The 18,237-nt window shown below is 35.2% G+C and overlaps 1 long non-coding RNA gene across 1 annotated transcript; it reads left to right on the top strand.

The window, feature by feature from the left end:
* Nucleotides 1–4,092: 4,092 nt before the first annotated feature.
* Nucleotides 4,093–18,049, top strand: LOC113479792. The gene is made up of 3 exons (XR_003398339.1): nucleotides 4,093–4,190; nucleotides 4,436–4,614; nucleotides 17,935–18,049. It is a non-coding gene; the product is annotated as an uncharacterized LOC113479792 (long non-coding RNA).
* Nucleotides 18,050–18,237: the final 188 nt, after the last annotated feature.

Raw genomic sequence — 18,237 nt, forward strand, 5'->3', positions numbered from 1 at the left:
GAGACCTTCCCAAGATGGGCAGATTTTTCCTGCTTTAGTTTACATGTACACTTATTTTTTAAATAGCAAAACAGAGAACTAGTGATTTAATTAAATGACATTATTTTCTGCATGTTTAGTAGTTGTGTTAACGTTGTGTTTACTGAACTAGAAATGTAACAGTTTGAAGATTTTGCAGATCTGGGATCATGTTTTCTTAGTCCATGCATGAGAGAGGCTAGGAGACTGGCAGGCTTTATGGTGGAGGTGCGCGTGCCTCCCATCAGAACATATAACCCAACTGTGGATTAGGACCCTATTGTTGGACTAGAGGTGAAAGTGGCAAATGTGCAAGTTTACAGAATTTGGCATGGTATAAACTCGTGTTAGTCAAGTTGCAAAAACCTCAAATAAAGGTAGGATGGATGCTGATAAAACTCATCAGGCAAATAGGCAGCTGAACTTGAGTGTTCATGGTTTTTATAGGTGTTATAAATGTAACAAATAGGAGAAGAGAAATGGACTTCTTGGTTTTACAGACACAGAAAACATAACAGAAATTGATGGAAAGAGAACAATCAATTGGTCCTTGTCAGTATGTTAATTGTTTAAGAGCAACAAAGATATATTGTGTTAGTTGCAGTTTGTAAAACAAAACAGATTTCCAAACCCAAACAAGCTACTTCTGAGTCCTCTCAAAGTCAGATCATAAAAGTAAGTTGGTTTTTATCAGCAGCTATTATAAACTGAACTGAAATTCCATGCCTCAGTAGCAAAACATAATGCTAGACTGGTAGTAGTGACATACCAAGGAAGATCAGGAGGTCTGTGGTGTCAAAAGGAGTTATGGGGAGGATTTTGGCAACCCTCTACATTTTTGTTGAGCCTGACCTGCCTGTTGCTGTTGTGTGAGGTCTCAGCTGGAGGGAGGCTGTGGTTTTAGGTTGGTGCCACAGAGGCTGCTGGTATTTCAGCTAGTGAGCGTGAAGCGGGGATCGGGTGAAAAAATCAGAATTCAACATGACTCGTGAACTCTGTGGAAAGAGATGTACTTCTAAGTTCTTTTTCTATCCTTGCACTACAAAATGCTGCAGTTGCAGTTCTGTTCTTGGAATGAATAAATCTGATCTTCCTAATTCTTTCTTGAATACTAGGCATTGTAAGGGGAATTTCGGGCTCTTCCTATCTGCTAGGAAAGATAAATGTGTAATGGAAACTGAGAAAGGATACTGTTTGCCTGAGGCAGTACTTCTTACTCCTCTCAAAGAAGAGGGAGCTTATAACTTGAAATGGAACTCATCTTTAGATGTGTAATGAAGTTATGTTAAGAAGAAAAATGTAAATTAAGCATTTTAAGCTTTAATATGTAGGGTAAACTTTATAGAGCAAAAGCATAGCATGATTCTGAAGTAGTATTGGTGCCAACAGCTACAAAATATGTAAAACAATGCAACTACAGACAGAATAAGACTGTCTAAAGCATGGGGCTAACCAACAAAGAAAAAACACATATTATATGATGGTATGTCATGTAGTGTACTTATTTTAATTTTTTTTCCTATATAGTAATTTAAGACAGGCTGACTGCTGTATATATTCCCAAATGGGAAGAGGTGATAAAGGTGTGTGTTTGCATTAAATTTTGTACTAGAATGATAAAATCAGTCATAGAGTACTGTGTATCATAAAATGTCTTCACTGCTCTTCCTTGTTTATCTCTTTTCTGAATCTTCCTCCAGCTTAAATTATAATGAAGAAAGATCAAATAACTCATTAAGTATTGATGTTATGTATGAGAATCTTTACTCTGTATTTTAGACATAATAGTTTGAAATTAGTGATGTAAAAGACATTTACCTTTGGCACTTCTATTTTATTATTGGTTGTCCATTGTGGAAGCTATGGCTCACCACTTTTATGAGAGCATAGTGGTGATAATATACTACAGAAATTGGCAGATGACAGGCTTTGCAGATTGCCATCTTTTTTTCACATTTCAACTGAGATACATTGTTATATACTTCTATTTATTTTTATGCTACATTTTTCCCTCACACCCGCCATAAAGCTGCATAAATAATGTGCTATGATATATCACTGGTCAAAAATAAAGCAGGCTATATCTGAAAATCTACATTTAGTAAAGAAGCTTATTTAAAATATCTAATAAAAAAATGCATTTTCAGTGGTTGATAGTTAAAGTAGCAGCGCTAATGATGAAGTTGTTTGGAAATCTCCTAAGGTTTTCTCACAGTTTGTGTCTTACATCCCCTTTAGAGTAGCTGGAAGTCAAGTACTTCAGTCTTTTTTTCTAATTAATTTTCTTGGGAGGTGATTACATTGTTTCGTGTCATCTACAACAAGCTACCTCCCCTGTTTTAAGAATTACCATGGAGTCCACTTGAAAAACAATATAAATACTCCAGAATATATTAAAAAAAAAAAATACTGTTGCTGCTTAGTTATTAAGAAAACCACAGTCTCTCAGTTCTAGTTTGATGTACTGAAGTATGGAGGTTTCTGTACATAAAGCTCAATTATAACTAAAATGTTTAGGACACTAAAATGTTTGAACTGAATGAACTGATACTAATTAGATTACTGTTTAGAACCTGGCTTTCTGAGTTCTTTGTCAATGGCAGGGTCTTTATTATTATAGAGTAAATAATAGTGAAATTGTGTTTTTGGTTTTTTTCTGTACAATTTTATTAATTATTTTACGGATACGGACTAGAACATGTCAGAATTTTTAGAAAGAGTAATTCATTGGAGGATACAGATGAGAAATGATTTTTAGCTTCTTTGTGTGCAGACTTTTCCTAATTGAAATAAAGTAAAACAACTTTGAAAAAATTCATTATCTACAGTGCTTTATTATTACTGGCCACAGAGTATTTTTTTTAAATAGATGCATCTAGGAATCAGAATTATTTTAATAAAATTGTTATCAGGTTTGTAATTAATTTATGTTTATTCCTGTTTTTTTTTTTGTTTGGTTGTTTTTTTTTTTTTCCCCTAAAATATATTTTAGAACATAAAAGGTGGTAAGAGTCTGCCAAATAAGAGAAGCGCTTCAAAGAGATAAATGCAATTGTTCCAGGACCTGGCAGCTATAACCAAGCTTCTACAATGGAACTGACTAGAAATAGCAAAAGTCAGAGAGTCCAAAGAGCATAGTCAGCTGGCATGTTAATTTTAAATGTCTGTGTAATGTTAATTTCCTTTTTAAAAAATGATCAAGCATATTACTGAACACTTGTGACAACACTTTATTATGCTAATATTCTGAAAAGCTAAGCCATGCCGAGTGCAAAATTGATTTAATATTTGCACATTCAAGCTTGTGTTCACAGTAAGCAAAACCTTCTTTAAAAAACACCCCAAACAAACAACAAAAAAACCACAACGAACCAAAATGAAACTGCTGAGTATTTTAAAGATACTGGAATGTAGTTTTCTTTGTATGTCATCTGTAACCCAACAGATCCAAACAAAAATCTAGCTACTAATGCTGATATATAACAGAAGTTTTGTACTTTGTAGAGAAATGGATTTTTGGAGTTTAATTTGCAGTAGATATGGAAGCTAAATAAGTGGCTGAAATTTTTCACATTGCTAAATGGCAGGTAGGCCAGGGTGCTGGTACCATCTAGTGGTTACAAATGGCCTAATGCTGTTAGGCGTTCTTGAATGTGATGAGTGAACCAGAATGTAACATTGCTATTTTTGAGTTGGTTTAGAGGGAGGATTAGTAATCCAGTTAGCTGTACCCCTCCACGATTTAACTGGTGTATGCTTCTGTAAAAGTGTGACACAGGTAACTAAAGTTGATGTCGTTTGCCTTTGCATGTGATGCTGTAAAATTGCTGTGGGATTACCTACTGGCTCTGTAGTAGTCTGAGATCTTGAACCTCTAACTGTAAAGTGAAAGTGTGGGATAGTTTTCTTTGTTTGTGTGGTTTTGTTTGTTCTATAATATAGGCTATTTGGTTATTTTGGGGATACCCATTTTCAGTTCATTTACAATGAGTAAAAATGTCTGGATAATTTATTTTAAAATGTACATATAAAAATATATATAGATATATGTATTTAAATGTATTTATTTTTAAAGGTTTTTTTAGAGAGAGCTGTAGACTCCATAAAAATCTGCTTAAAGGAGGATGATCCCTCTATTCCTTCTCCTGGCCAGACTTTTGGGTACAAGGAAGGTGAGGATGACACTCAGAAAACAGTACCCACCTCAAAGGTGCGACACTGGGTTCAGTTTGCATTTGGGTACTGTTTGTAAGTATCTTATAATGACTCCCACATCACTGAAGATAAAACAAGAAAATAATGTGGTGGTTTTGTTTCTTTTTGTAAAAAAAACCCCCAAAAACCAAACCAACCCCCAAACAATACTTTCCCTCCTTCAACAATCACAAAATGTTTTCCTGTTCTTTTTTTCTTCTAGAATAAGAAAAAATGGAACTGGTACCACTAAACTCCTGAATCTCTAGTGGGATGTTTCTGGAGGATTTGGGTACAAATCTAACAAAATCTCACCTGCTTCACTACTTTAGCTAAAAGACTAGGAAAAAACCCCTGTACCTCTGAAAGAGTTATCACTGCCTTTTCTTCTTCAACAGAAAGGTAGTGTTAAAAGCATATGGCGATTCTGCAAGTGATACTGGAGAGGCTTAACATGTAGAGGCTGTGAAGAAACCTGCTTACTCTTTATTACAGTAATTACTTTCCTAAAATAACAAAGATGAGAAAATTGATTTAAAGAATTCAAGTATGTCTGTGATAATTTTTTTTTTTTTAATTTCCTTTTAAATTTTTTGTGACCTACAGTTAAGAAAAAAATTTTGCCAAAACCTGGGAAATTTTATGGGAATATTTGTGAATAAAAATAAAATGGTGACAAAGATGTATTTTATGGTAGGAGTTGGGATATGTACTATATTAGTATCAAATGATTTCAATTCAGTTGTTTATTCTGTGATTATTTTTTTTTTTTTAATGAATTTTTAAGAAGGGAGTAATGGGAAAACAACTCAGTTGTTGACATTTTTGCCTTTAATTGAAAGGGTATCGTTGTAGGTCAGGATAGTGATGTGTTATTTTTTTTTTTAAGAGGTACTTCATTGTATGAGGAATTTCATTGTGTGACTCCTGCTAACAGAATAGTTGACAAAAAATGCTAATTTCAAAGTGTGTAGATTACTCTTTACTCATCTTTTCGTACTGTTTGTATTTTTGAGTTCTAGCTCAACTTACTGCTTATCGAAAGAATATTTTAAAATTTTCATACCATTAAATGAGTCTTAGAGCTGAAAGGCTGTAAATCTACATCACAAAAACAGATGTTCTTTTAATTATGAGATGACTTTCTACTTCAAAACCATTCTGAGATGTGACAGATTCAGATTCTGTCATGTGGATTATAACTCTTGTGTTCTGTTGTGAGATGTAATTTTTACAATATTGTAATAAACAGTGTGTTCTTTAATATTTCTTCACATCTTTTCAAGCAAATTGCACGTTAAAGATATACATTTGAAAGGCCTCAGTAGCTACTATTCACTGTTCCTTATTACAGGTGATTCTGCAGTAGCAACATCAGCTATATACAGCATTTATGACAGAGGGGATGCTTGAGCAATACTAATTGCATACAGTGAATTATGGTTCAATATTAAACAAAAAAAAAGAGAATTATTAATTACTACTTTTCAGTTACTAGTTTCCCCTGTAATTATTTTTTTCCAAGAAATGCATTAGGGGGCGGTAGAGGCATTTAGTCGATCCACATTGCAACTATTTCTAAGTATTTCATGACAGCACTTCAGTATCCAGCATTTTTGTTAGGCATCATGTTTTCTGTGAATGCTATTGCACAAATACAAGGCATCATGTTTTCTAAACACTGAATAAGCAAAATGAATAGTCTACAAGTTAAACGTGTAGTATCTGTGTAGTTATTTGTAATTGTAGTTACACAAATGGAGAACTAAGGCAAGGAGGTTAAACGGTATACTGAAAAGATGTTTGGGAACATGAGAATTTGTCTGATTTCTAGATTTAAATGATTTTAGGTAGCATTTTAGCTACCTGTATGCTTTATCTTTCAGGAACGAAGAGACCAAAGGCCAAGAGAAATGACAGAAGGTAAAACTGAAGTTTTTATTCAAAATTTTCTTTTACATAATTTATTCAGAAACAATTTTTGAATTATAGATTTAACTGATAGTGTTAAGAGAGCTTTTCTTTAGAAGTTAAAATGCTTTTGTGTTAAGTAATGTTGACCATTTTATCACTGTTAAAAATCTAACTGGAGTATTTTGTTCCATATTCTGGTGTGAGTGCCCAAGAATTTCAGAACTCTTTGCATCCATACAGAACTCTCAACCAAATTCCTCTGTAAATACTATTACTGTTGTTATAGAATAAATATGACCAAATACTAGTACAATGGAGCTTAAAGAAACTCTGTAAGAAGAGCAGGAAATGTCTGTCCAATCTGGGGTCCTAGAGACTGCAAGATATCTTGATCTTCCACTGTGACAGCTTTCATTCAATTTATGTTCAAGACTGGTGTTATTTAAAGAAGGCTGACTACGGTACGTATTCTACATAAAAGGGTAAAAAACCCCAATAAAGCTCTTTAAGGACTACTATTTGCCTATTATATTTATATCTTGAATTTGATGGAAAAATTAAGACTTTCAAGGACAAAGAAGAGCTTTGTTTCTGTCAAAGGAAATAACACCTTCATGGGAAAAGACAGGCGTCTTTCATGAGTGTAATTGTTAGTTTCTATTTTAAGTAACTGACCCATAACCGGAGCAAAGTGTTTGAGTGGCGAAGTACTTTCCTAAATCCTTTCTGTAGATTATCTAAGTACTGACTGCCCTATCTCTACCTACCTTTCTTTCTTATGAATAAGTAGTAGAAAAATTGTAGTATCATCTTGTTTGGTCTTGATTTGTCTGGGTTTTTTTTTTTTTTTTTTTGTCTAGTTCCTCTAGATTTTTCTTTTTGCATCTTGGATTCATTTCCCTGTTTTAGTCAGGTTTTGGAGCTGGATACAGCATAGAAATACTGGTCACAGTTTGAGATAATATTTTTAAAGTAGTTAAAACTAAGGGTTAGAGGGGAAAACATTGATGTGATTTATTAGAGGCTATTTATTCGTATGTTGAACCTTTTTTTTTCCCCGTATGTATGTGTTGGTTTTAATGAAATATTTTTCTTGATATGTTTCTGATTCCACTGAGTAGAGATTATCATGCTTGAGTCTGGTTATCCTCATGCTTCTCTTAGAATGGGACAATTTTTCATCAGTTCTGAGGACTTGTGAATTGACCTTGTCTAGATGTGAGGTGCCCACCAAATCTGCTCTATCACTCCCCCCTGCTCAACTGTATAGGGGAGAGAGAATACAACATAAGGCTTGTGAGTGAAGATAAAGACAAGGAGATACTGTTGACTAGTTACTGTTGTGGGCAAAACAGACTCAACTTGGGAAAAGTAATTTAATTTATTGCCAATCAGAGTAGGATAATGAGAAATAAAACAAATCTTAAAACACCTCCCCCCCACCCCCGTCCTCTTGGGCTTAACTTTATTTCCAGATTCTTTACCTCCTCCCATCCAGTGGCACAGGGGGATAGGGAATGGGGTTTGCAGTTAGTTCATCACATGTTGTTTCTGCCACTCCTCCCTCCTCAGGGGAAGGATTCCTCACACTCTTCTCCGGCTCCGGTGTGGAGTCCCTCCCACAGTAGACAATTTTTCACAAACTTCTTCATTGTGAGTCCTTCCAATGGGCTACAGTTCTTCAGGAACTGCTCCAGTGTGGGTCCCTTGCATGGGTTATGGTTCTTCAGGAAAAGACTGCTCCAGCATGGGTCACAAGTCCTGCCAGGAAACCTGCTCCACTGTGGGCTCTTCTCTATGGGTTCTGCCATGAGCCTGTCCTAGCATGGGCTCTCTATGGGCTCACAGCCTCCTTCAGGCACATCAGCCTCCTCTGGTGTGGGGTCCTCCATGGGCTGCAGGTGGAGATCTGTTCCACCGTGGACCTCCACGGGCTGCAGGGGCACAGCCTGCCTCACCATGATCTTCCCCAGGGGCTGCAGGGGAATCTCTGCTCAGGTGCCTGGAGCACCTCCTCCCCCTTCTTCACTGCCATTGGTGCCTGCAGGGCTGTTGCTTTCACATATTCTCACTCCTCTCTCTGGCTGCAATTGCTCTCACACGGTATTTTGTGGTGGTTTTTTTTTTTTTTCCCCCCCCTTCTTAAATTAGGTGCTACCACTGTTGTTGATGGGCTCAGCCTTGGCCGTCAGCGGGTCTGTCTTGGAGCCGGCTGGCATTGGTTCTGTCACACACAGGGGAAGCTTCTGGCAGCTTCTCACAGAAACCACCCCTGTAGCACCCCAGCTACCACAACCTTGCCACACAAACTCAATACACTTGCTTGCAAGGTTATACTTCATAGTGGAAAACCTGCTACAGATGCACATTTCTCTTAATACTTATTATAGGATCAATGGGATCAGTGAATACTTTGTGGATATATATGAGGAATAACAGCCATCAGGTGTATCAGAGACACACACTAACAAAATAAAACTAAAGCATTATGATCCTCAGGAGAGAAAGGGCTTTCAAATACTCTGATAACAATTCTGTCTTCTGGGGGCTTTTGACAGTGCTTTCTAGTTAGCAAAGCACACCTGATTATGTGTATGGTTCAATATAAATTTGCTTATATAAAAACAGTACATAAGCTTTAATAATGAGTTTTCACAGCTAAAATGTAATAGCGCAAGAAGCAACATGAAAACCAGATACGATATGTAAGTTCATAAGTGGATAATAAACTATTTTGAGTGTTCTTTCAGCACTTGCAACAGCTGTTTTGACCTTATATTTTTCCTAGAGAAGTGACGGAGTGTGTGTTGTAACTGTTGGGTAGAATCTTTATTTTTATTTTACACAACCACTATTTTTAGGTCGGAGCTCCCTCATTGTGCCTTCAAAGCCCAATCCACTCATCTAATATTCCTCAGGTTGCTACTTTTTTCTTACTATGGATACATATTGTAGATAAGCAATGAATTCCCAAAGCACACTTTCACTGTCAAACAAATAGGCCTTAGTCCAGCAAAGCACTTAACTGTGTATTTAACTATCAACATGTAACCATTCGATTGCAGTAGGACTGCTTACGTGTTTTAAACTATGGACATGCAGAAGTGCTTTAGTGGACTGGTGCCCACATGTAATGCCAATCAAGAGCAATAAATTTGTATTATGAGGAGCTAGGACCTCCAATATAGATCTGCAAAGTCTTAAATATTAAAATCCTACTTTTAATGCAAATATTTTAGATATTCAAACATATGCACTCTATAAATACCAGAGAGTTTGTTTTAAATAACAGCTGTTGCTGTTCACTTGCTCTTATGGTGAGTATTACTATGCTTTGATAGATTGTCAGTTGCTTGGAAAATGTGTAAGGACTGGTGTGTCACAGAATCAACTAGGTTGGAAAGGACCTTGACGATCACCTAGTCCAACCATTAACATAACACTGACAGTAATTACACCATATCCCTCAGCGCTATGTCGACCTGATTCTTGAAGGCCTCCAGGGATGGGGACTCCACCACCTCCCTGGGCAGCCCATTCCAATGCCTGACAACCCATTCTGTAAAGAAATACTCCCTGACATCTAGTCTAAACCTTCCCTGGTGCAACTTGAGGCCATTCCCTCTTGTTCTATTGCTTATTACTTGGTTAAAGAGGCTCATCCCCAGCTCTCTGCACCCTCCTTTCAGGTAGTTGTAGAGGGTGAGTAGTATAAGGCTGGGACCAAGGAAGCTTTGTAGATTTAGGGCTGCTTCGCTATAAAATATGGTTTGGAGGGAGAGCTGGAGGAAGTGAATGATTCTGTGGCATAAAGTCAGAAAATAGAGTGAACAGAGCAGGAGTATCAAGAGGTCTGTGCTGAGAGGAACTCCTTTGGTTTAAATGTTATAATCCTCAATGGTATAATTGTGTTAGGGAGCTTGTGATATATTGTGCCAAGAAAGATGAAAAATAAGCAAATTAGGTTATTTTTGAAATGTGTTTTGTTAAAATATTTAAAAATCAAACCATTGATAATTGCTATGGTAGAGGTTAGTGAAGAGGCTATAAAGGCTGCATAAGCACTGTATGTATGTAATACATCTGTGTACATCTTCAGGCAAGTGGATCTTGGGTCTTAAGCTGTTTCATCAATGCACATAAAGTTTCAGGTAGTATTTCAGAATATGAAAAACATAGCCTTTTAAAACAGCATGTGTAATCAGCCTAAATCTGCTTCACGGAGTTGGGCATTCAAACTAAAGGGTACTGCTGGAGTTTGACGCTGATATATTAGCTAATGTTGGTAACATGCTGGGAACTACCTGTGTGCTGTAACACTGGAAGGCAGTCCATTAGTGCCTGAATTAATGCACTCAGGGGTTTTTAATTCTTCACAGAATCTATTTCCATATTTAATTACGGGAAAGTCATAGAAAAAAAGTTACACAGCACCTTCTTCATCCATTTCATTGTCAACGGGAGTGGCGATTAGTAATTCTTCTTCAAGTTATATTGCAGTGTTCACTTAAAATAATGCAGCTCCTTGCTGAGTTTGCTCCAATTAAGCCATATTTTATTTGCTAATGACTTACGAAGTTGACAGTGACCTTGAAGTTGGTATTGTCAACACTTCTTGGCATAAAGAGCTAGATGATTTAGAGTTATTAAGAGTGCATCAATTTATTCTTCAGTCTTTGTCAGTATTTTTAAAAAGCTTTTTAATTCCATTACAGATAGGATACTTTACCTGAATAATGTACAGGTTAGTAAGTTAAGTAACAGTCCATTTATATTGTTTTTATTGCAGATTTTAAAGATGTATATATAAGATAACACTTTCATTGAGTTTGAAAAAGTGTACTAAACTGGGTTATCTTTAAAATTGAGTAGTTTTAATCACTACAAATGCAATTTATTACTGTTACATTTCTGTTGGCTGAAAGTCGCTTACATAAATACATCTATAAATATTTACATATTGAATTTCACTGTTTCAGAAGTTATGCTTTATCATGGTCTAATTTATTTCACTGTATGATAAAAAAGCGTGCTAGTATAATTGAACAGAATAAGATGTTAGTTCTTTATGAATACTTCTTGATAACTTAAAATAAGGATGAATAATAAAATTACGTTTATATAGTTTATAAATGTTTAGAACCTCACAGTTACAGTTTAGTCATAGCATGAAACACCTATGTCTTTAGATGTAATTTACAGTGGGCTAGTTTAAACATTGTAGACAAACGCAATATTTAGTGCAAATGAGTGCAGTAATGAACTCTGTTACTAAAAATATTTCTAAACTTCTCAATTTGCTGTTTTTATCATATTTCTCCTTTTGGAAGGTGATGTTTGCATATCATCTTAATCCAATGCATACATAATCATCTCAACAAATAATGTGCTGGGAACTGTCATCAGTTCCCATTTCCTCACATTTTTATATTACATTATACCCATCTTCAAGGGAAAAAAAGAACCTTAGTGAGTTTAGAAAGAAAGTAAATATCCTTACTTTAAAAAATACTTTTATGTTGTTTCATGTTCTGATTTGATGCATTTAAATTGTATTATATCTTGCTTATTAAGAATATTGCTCCATATGCTGAAAATAATACTTACTGCATGCCATTTAAAGTGATCAAATTACCATCTTTCCTCAAGCAGATCTTTTAGGAATATACTCCTTTTGTTTTGCCTTCAAGAATTGAGTTACTATGCCATAACAATTGGCTTTAATGGAGTCATCATTATGTGCATATACAATAACTGAGAAACCGTATGATCTAATTACTGTAACCTGTTTCTTTCTTAACTCTAAATCTCTGTTCTCAGTTTCAGCATCGTGCCTAATAAAATATCATACAGGCAGGCTTTGGGCAATTCAATCTAGAGATGGTGAGGTGCCTAGGATCTTATGGGTATTGAAATGTTGATTATGGTGTATATACATAGCTTTCTAGGGAGCAGCAAACAGATTTCAGTTCAAGATACTCAATCATGTACATAAGTTTAAGTATACAAATTATTATCTCATTTCTATAAAATTCCTTTTAAAATTGCTTTTCGTTTTTAAAGTAAATTAAATTGTGCTGAGCATTCTTCTGTAGATGTTAGAGTATGGCTAGAAATGCCAGTGATCTGATTGGATGATGTATTTCTATAGCAAGGGGTTCTTTTATATTGTTTTTATTTGGAAACATATGCTCATTTGAATTAACAAGGGATTGGAATAATTAATTTTCCTTAAGACTACATAGTGTGACTAGTGTTTTAAAAGTAGAGACCACTTCTAATGTTTTGTTCAGGATTTCAGTTTTTCATCATGAAATTCTCGCTCTTCAGTGCAGCCAGCTGTGGTATTTCAAGTTGCTCATAATTCTGAAGTGTTTCTTTCAGTCATGTAAGGCTCACTACTCTGTGGGTAGGGTGCATCTACAAAAAAGCAGTGTCTGCATAAAGTGAGAGAATGACTATGTTTGACTTCTTGTTTTGGTTTTTGTTTGTAATTTGGGTTTGCAAAACATGGAAGACTTTTTATACCTCTTGAAAACATACACTTTTCATGATCACAGAAATTATGTGTAGTATAGTATGGTATTAAAAATGTTCAGTACGTTTAATATGTTTCTGAATGTACTACTCTTGTTCTGTGTAAAGTTCACTTACTTGTCAAGTGTTTCCCCCAGAGAAAAGAAGCAAAAATGTACAGATCAAATAATCTCATAGTAAAATGAAAATCTGCACATTTTATTCTCTTTGACAGGCCTTTATATTTTTACAGTTAATTGTTGATAGTTCAATCACATTCCTCTAGACATGCAAGCTGACTTCTCTTTTTTAGAGCTGATGTCACTCTGGGTGGGATTCAGTTTGGAGTTCATTTTACATTTTTAGCTGTCAGAGAAGTTAAGTCTAACTCATGTGAGGCTGCAATCTGTTCAACGTTTTCCCAGATCATAGAGGATATGTTGGAGATCAGGATCATCCAACTCTTGAAGACCCCCACCAGTGTAGTTAGAAAGTACAAGACTTTTCCTGCCGTGAGAAAGTTCTGTTCCATTAATAATATCATGCTATTCCTTTGTTAGTATCATAAAATGTAAAATGTAGGTAAATGTAGGTAATTCCACAAAATTAACCACGTAAAAAAATTCAATATGCTTATCCTTATTATAGACTTCAAAATAAATTAGATTTGTACAGGATATAATTTGACACAATTTAAACTAAGAAGTCACTTCTGTATGTATCTGGACAATCATATTTTTTTTTCTACCATGCATTAAACCAATAGTAAATAGTGCCTTACAGAGCCACTGGATGGTGCTGTCACCCTTTCACTCTGAAAGTTTAGCTCTCATGGTTCCTTTCAAATAATGATCATCTCAAACTGCTTTAAGTGGTGAAGGAGGAGGAATTGTACAAACAAGGAAAAGATTTTTGTTTTCCTTTATTTCCTTTTTTCTTTCTTGCCAGGAAAAGGTAATATGTTAAGAAAAGAATCTGTATGCCTGTGAATTTTTATCATGAGAACGTGTATACTGGATATAGAGATGATACACATGTGAAAGAGGAATCTAATCCAAGGAAGAGGTTGATATTTTCAGGACTCTGAAGTTATTTGTGCATAATGAAGGAAAAATGACTGAGCTGTCTTTGAGATGGAACTGAATTCAGTATTAAAATTATTGAATTATAAAAGCGTGCATGCTTATCCTGGATGCACATGTTAATGGTAGCAAAATTTTTTTTTTTTTTCCCCAAGTACTAGCAAGATGATGCTCATTGAACAGAAGCTGAGTATGGATAGCCAGTCTTATTCCCCGTTTGTGTCTCTGAGAACATTCTTTCTGTGGTCAATGTATCAGATTTGTTAGAAATCATGTAAAAATTGATGTGAATTATGATGGGTTTGGAATTAGTGACATTTTAGATATATAATGTATTTGCTGAACTGGTTGTTTTCTACACATTCAGTCTATAGGCCATGTTAATTCAGTTTTTGTGTTGTGTGTATATAACATGATTTTGATGCTTTAAGCAAGTAATAATTCAGTTAGGAGAGTAATTTTGGTAGGTGAGATAATATTATGTCTGTGAGGTATTTTTCACTGATATTTTTCTGTACCATCCTAGTCAAAGCAGCTTTTGCTGGGGAGCATGCATATCCTGGTTAGTTCTTCATCAGGAGTCTCTGATGGTCACTTTCTTACGATAAAAACATTTTTATTTTTGAGTTGAAGGTTTGCACTAAACTTCCTGGATTAAAGTACTCCACCCATTGATTTTCATGCTATCCCCTCTAAGATCTACTATGGATTCCAGTAGTTTACTGTTTGTGGTTTTTGCATTATTTTAACTAATGCAGGGTGACCTTTAATAGTCGACTGAATTTCAAATATATGCATAGAGTTGAACATGAAGCTGAAAAGTTAGTAATGAAGTGAAAGCAAATATCTGTACTGACTTTGTAAGTCAAAGTAGATGTGTTCTATCCAGCTTATTACATTTGCTTCAGCCGTTTACAGCTCATGACTGCTGTATAAATGCATTCATGTTGGAAACCGGCAATTTAGGCCCCAGCTTGGGGAGGGGGAGTAGTATGACACAAGCACATTATATAAAAAAATGACACTATATGAACAGAAAATTTGAAAATTTTTTATATACTTCACATTAAATGGAACTGCTTCTGGTCTAACTTCCATAAAATCTGTTGAAGAGAAGATAACCGGGTGTGTGTTTGACAGCTTGAAAGATAAATATGTAGATGTATGCAGAAGGTGTATTTGGACAGATGAGTGGTCCATTGAACAGGGTCTGTAACTGCTTGATGTGGACAGTGATAACCTGAATTTGGTTACATTTGCCATTTTTATGCATTCTGGTCATGTAGTTTGAAGATAAATTGTTAATCAGTACTTTCTGTGGCGATCATCGCTGCATCTCTGGGAGAGATACCTGTTCTTTGCTTGATATGCTGTGTTTGACTTAATTCCTATACAAAGCTGCTTCTTAAAATGAAAAATCTAACTTGAATAAGTGAGAAAGCATTTTTCATTGGAGGAATAGTTTTTGTTTAAATGCTGTCTGAAATCACAAGCTGCCTACCTTCTGGACTGCACTGGAGTTGTAAATCCTCAAAGCTCTCTTAGCTGATAACTAAAGTTCTTGTTCTCTTTAGTTTCAGCATTACCCATCACAATGTTGTTAGTGAAACAAACATGTTATTAGGGAACTGTTATTTTCACAACTACTATTTGTAGAAGACAAATATTTATGAGACTGAGGGAGTTGGAGATTGTGTGATTGAGGAAATGAGGTGAGAACTTGCTGGGAGGACTTTTTTTATGTAATAAAATTAAACCACTGAGTGGTTTTTATTGTGATTTTGGTATAAGTAGCAAAAAAATCTCTACGTATGAGATTTGCTACAATCATGTAAGTAAAGTTTATACTTTATTTTTGGGTGGCAGCTGTTACATATTTTAGCTGTGCTTTGTAGCTAGGGCAAAAATGAGTCTAAGAATTGGAAAATTCTTTGACTTAAATTTTTTTTCCCTTCCATTTATGTTAGGATCTTACTTATAGTGCCCTGAAATATAAACAAATACATTTTATTATTTTAACTGGAAAGTGTGTTTAAGCCTCAGGAAGGGCCAGGACCTGGACAATATGACAAAAATGTACCAGGATATTTTATTTTTGTAATCTGTTCCAAAATTGTTATGTTTATTCTTTAGAATTAGTTTGTTATATTTTTCAGTTTTATCTGCATTGTGTTAATATATTTTAATTGTCTTATGTTTTTAGCCTTTCTGTTTGTAGCAGTCAGGCTCATTTGCTGTTCCTTAGCAAGGCTTTCCTTTCACGTATGCAGACGTTTCTGCTTGTTTCACTGGAAATGCAGTCCTTACAGTTATTAATTTTGCTGGGGTTTCAGCACAGCAAACACATCTTAAAAGGTTTGTTTTACTGAAAGCCAATTTACGTTATACTTGATGGGTTGTAAAAAAAATATGATCAACTTTCAGTAACATGGTTGAGCTTTTGACTCATCCAGGCTGGTATTCTGCCACATTTGATAGCCTTTTTGCACATGAGAATGTACTTTGAGAAGAGTTCTTGAATATCAATCAGCTTGGCTTTTCTGAGCCCCTTACCCATTCAGAGCCATGCCCTATGGGATACAGCTAAGCAGATCCCTGAGCAAGTCAGAGCTAGGAGAGGTGCTTTGCTGGGGTTGTTACTGATGAAAAAGGAACAATTCTTTGGGGGTGTGGAGGTCAAAGTGATGGTGAAATTTAAGATCCTGAGTGAAAGGTGCAGGGCAAATGCTGAAGTTAATCCTTATTTAACTAATCCTTAATTTAGTCCAGTCTCTTTGACTTCTGAATCATTCATCATCAAAAAGGATATAAGGAAATATTTTTCCTAGTTGAGCTTATATTAAGAGAAAGGCATCTCATTTGTGTCTGTAACTTCCTGGTAGAGGTGCTCATTAAGATACTGTACACTACATATTTCTACTACTGTACAGGTGCTCATTAAGATACTAGAAAATGTGGGTAGACCACTGCTTCTTCCTTTGTATGTCTTACACATACAAATGACCAGCTCTAGTTTCTTTTAAAAACAACAAAAAGAAGACTTCAGGTTTCAGTTTGTGCATCCTATTCTCAAATGTAAAGTCAAATAGAAAGTTAGTATGAAAAGTTTGGGAAAGACAAAATTTTAATATCTCTTGATGTCTCTGGTGGCTGGTTTAAGAAGCAATGTGATCAATATGCTGCCTGATGTCAATTGTTTGTAAGCAAGTAACGCTCTGTTATAAAAGGCACTTAAGCACGTAAGTTTGTCCTGTAAATGCCAAGCCTATGACTGCAGAGCATTGCCAGTTTGCATCTCTGATCCTGACCTTAAATGCCTAAATTCCCTATTTGTAATATAGGCTCTTAAGCCTTGTAGGTGCTTTTGGTTTATATGACGTTAGCTGAATGTTGATGTTTGTGCCTGAACAGATGGGTTTCTACGCGTATTTCAGAGGCCTGGGTCTAAGGAAGTTTTGAATAAAATTAAAAATAAAGATTACTTATGTCCATATACTTAAGTATGCTAACTGATTAGACCCCAAGTTTTGAGACTACAGCAATAAATTAATGAGAAGTTGGATAGAAATTTAAAAAATGAAATGTAGCATGCATTATCTGTAGGCTGGTTGGTCTTAATTTGCTGTGCAAGCATCTGTCATGGTTTAAATACTTTCCAGTCTCTTGGCCAGACTTACTGGAGTGTCATTTGAAGTGGTCATAAAAACTATTTGTGTATTTAAAATTATTTCCTTTAAAGTCTTTATCCTAAAATTAATCATAAAAGGACTCTCTAGAGAGTTGTACTACCAAAAGAGTTTTCAAAATTTGTCATATAGATAGGTGTATTTTGGCTAATTTCAGTGTTGAGCCTCATAATTAGTGTCAGAGAATCATGACTCACTTGAAGCTTTATTTTACACGTGTTAGGGTAACGTATGTTGTCTTTTCTGTATGCTTTTTATTTTTTCCATTGAGTGGTTGTTAGAGTCATCCTGTGGTCGTAGTTGTATGATTTTGCCATTTCTGAAACATGGTTTGTGTTGCTTCTTTGGGTTTACAGCATAATTGTACAGTATTGTGGGATCCCTCCCATTAGTGAGTAATCTATGCTTTCATTAGTTATTGCAAGCAGCAGCTGTTTGTAATAGGAGAATAGGTTTTCACTAAATGTATTTAGATGAACATTTAAAAATGAAGACTCACAAATTTTTCCTTTAACTTTCTAAAGGGAAACTGTACTGCATTATGAAAATGATGATGACAACAACAAAAAAAAAGCAAGAAAATATATGACTTCTTCATCCCATGGTACCACAAAGTAATAGAATTACAGGAAGAAAAGGAGGTAATGGCACTTCAGCTTTTTCCTACTATTTGAAAACTAATTTATACCTGAATTTCATGTGTAAGGCTTTTATATGCAAGATGAAATAAACCACTGCAATTTATATTGAAAATAAGAAAAACTAGTTAAGAATGAAAATTCATCAGCTTTTTTTTGACTCTCCTGTTTCACTGTAAATCCCATGAA

The sequence above is a fragment of the Athene cunicularia genome (assembly GCF_003259725.1).
Source record: "Athene cunicularia isolate RWA chromosome 4 unlocalized genomic scaffold, athCun1 chr4_part2, whole genome shotgun sequence".
NCBI lineage: Eukaryota > Metazoa > Chordata > Aves > Strigiformes > Strigidae > Athene > Athene cunicularia.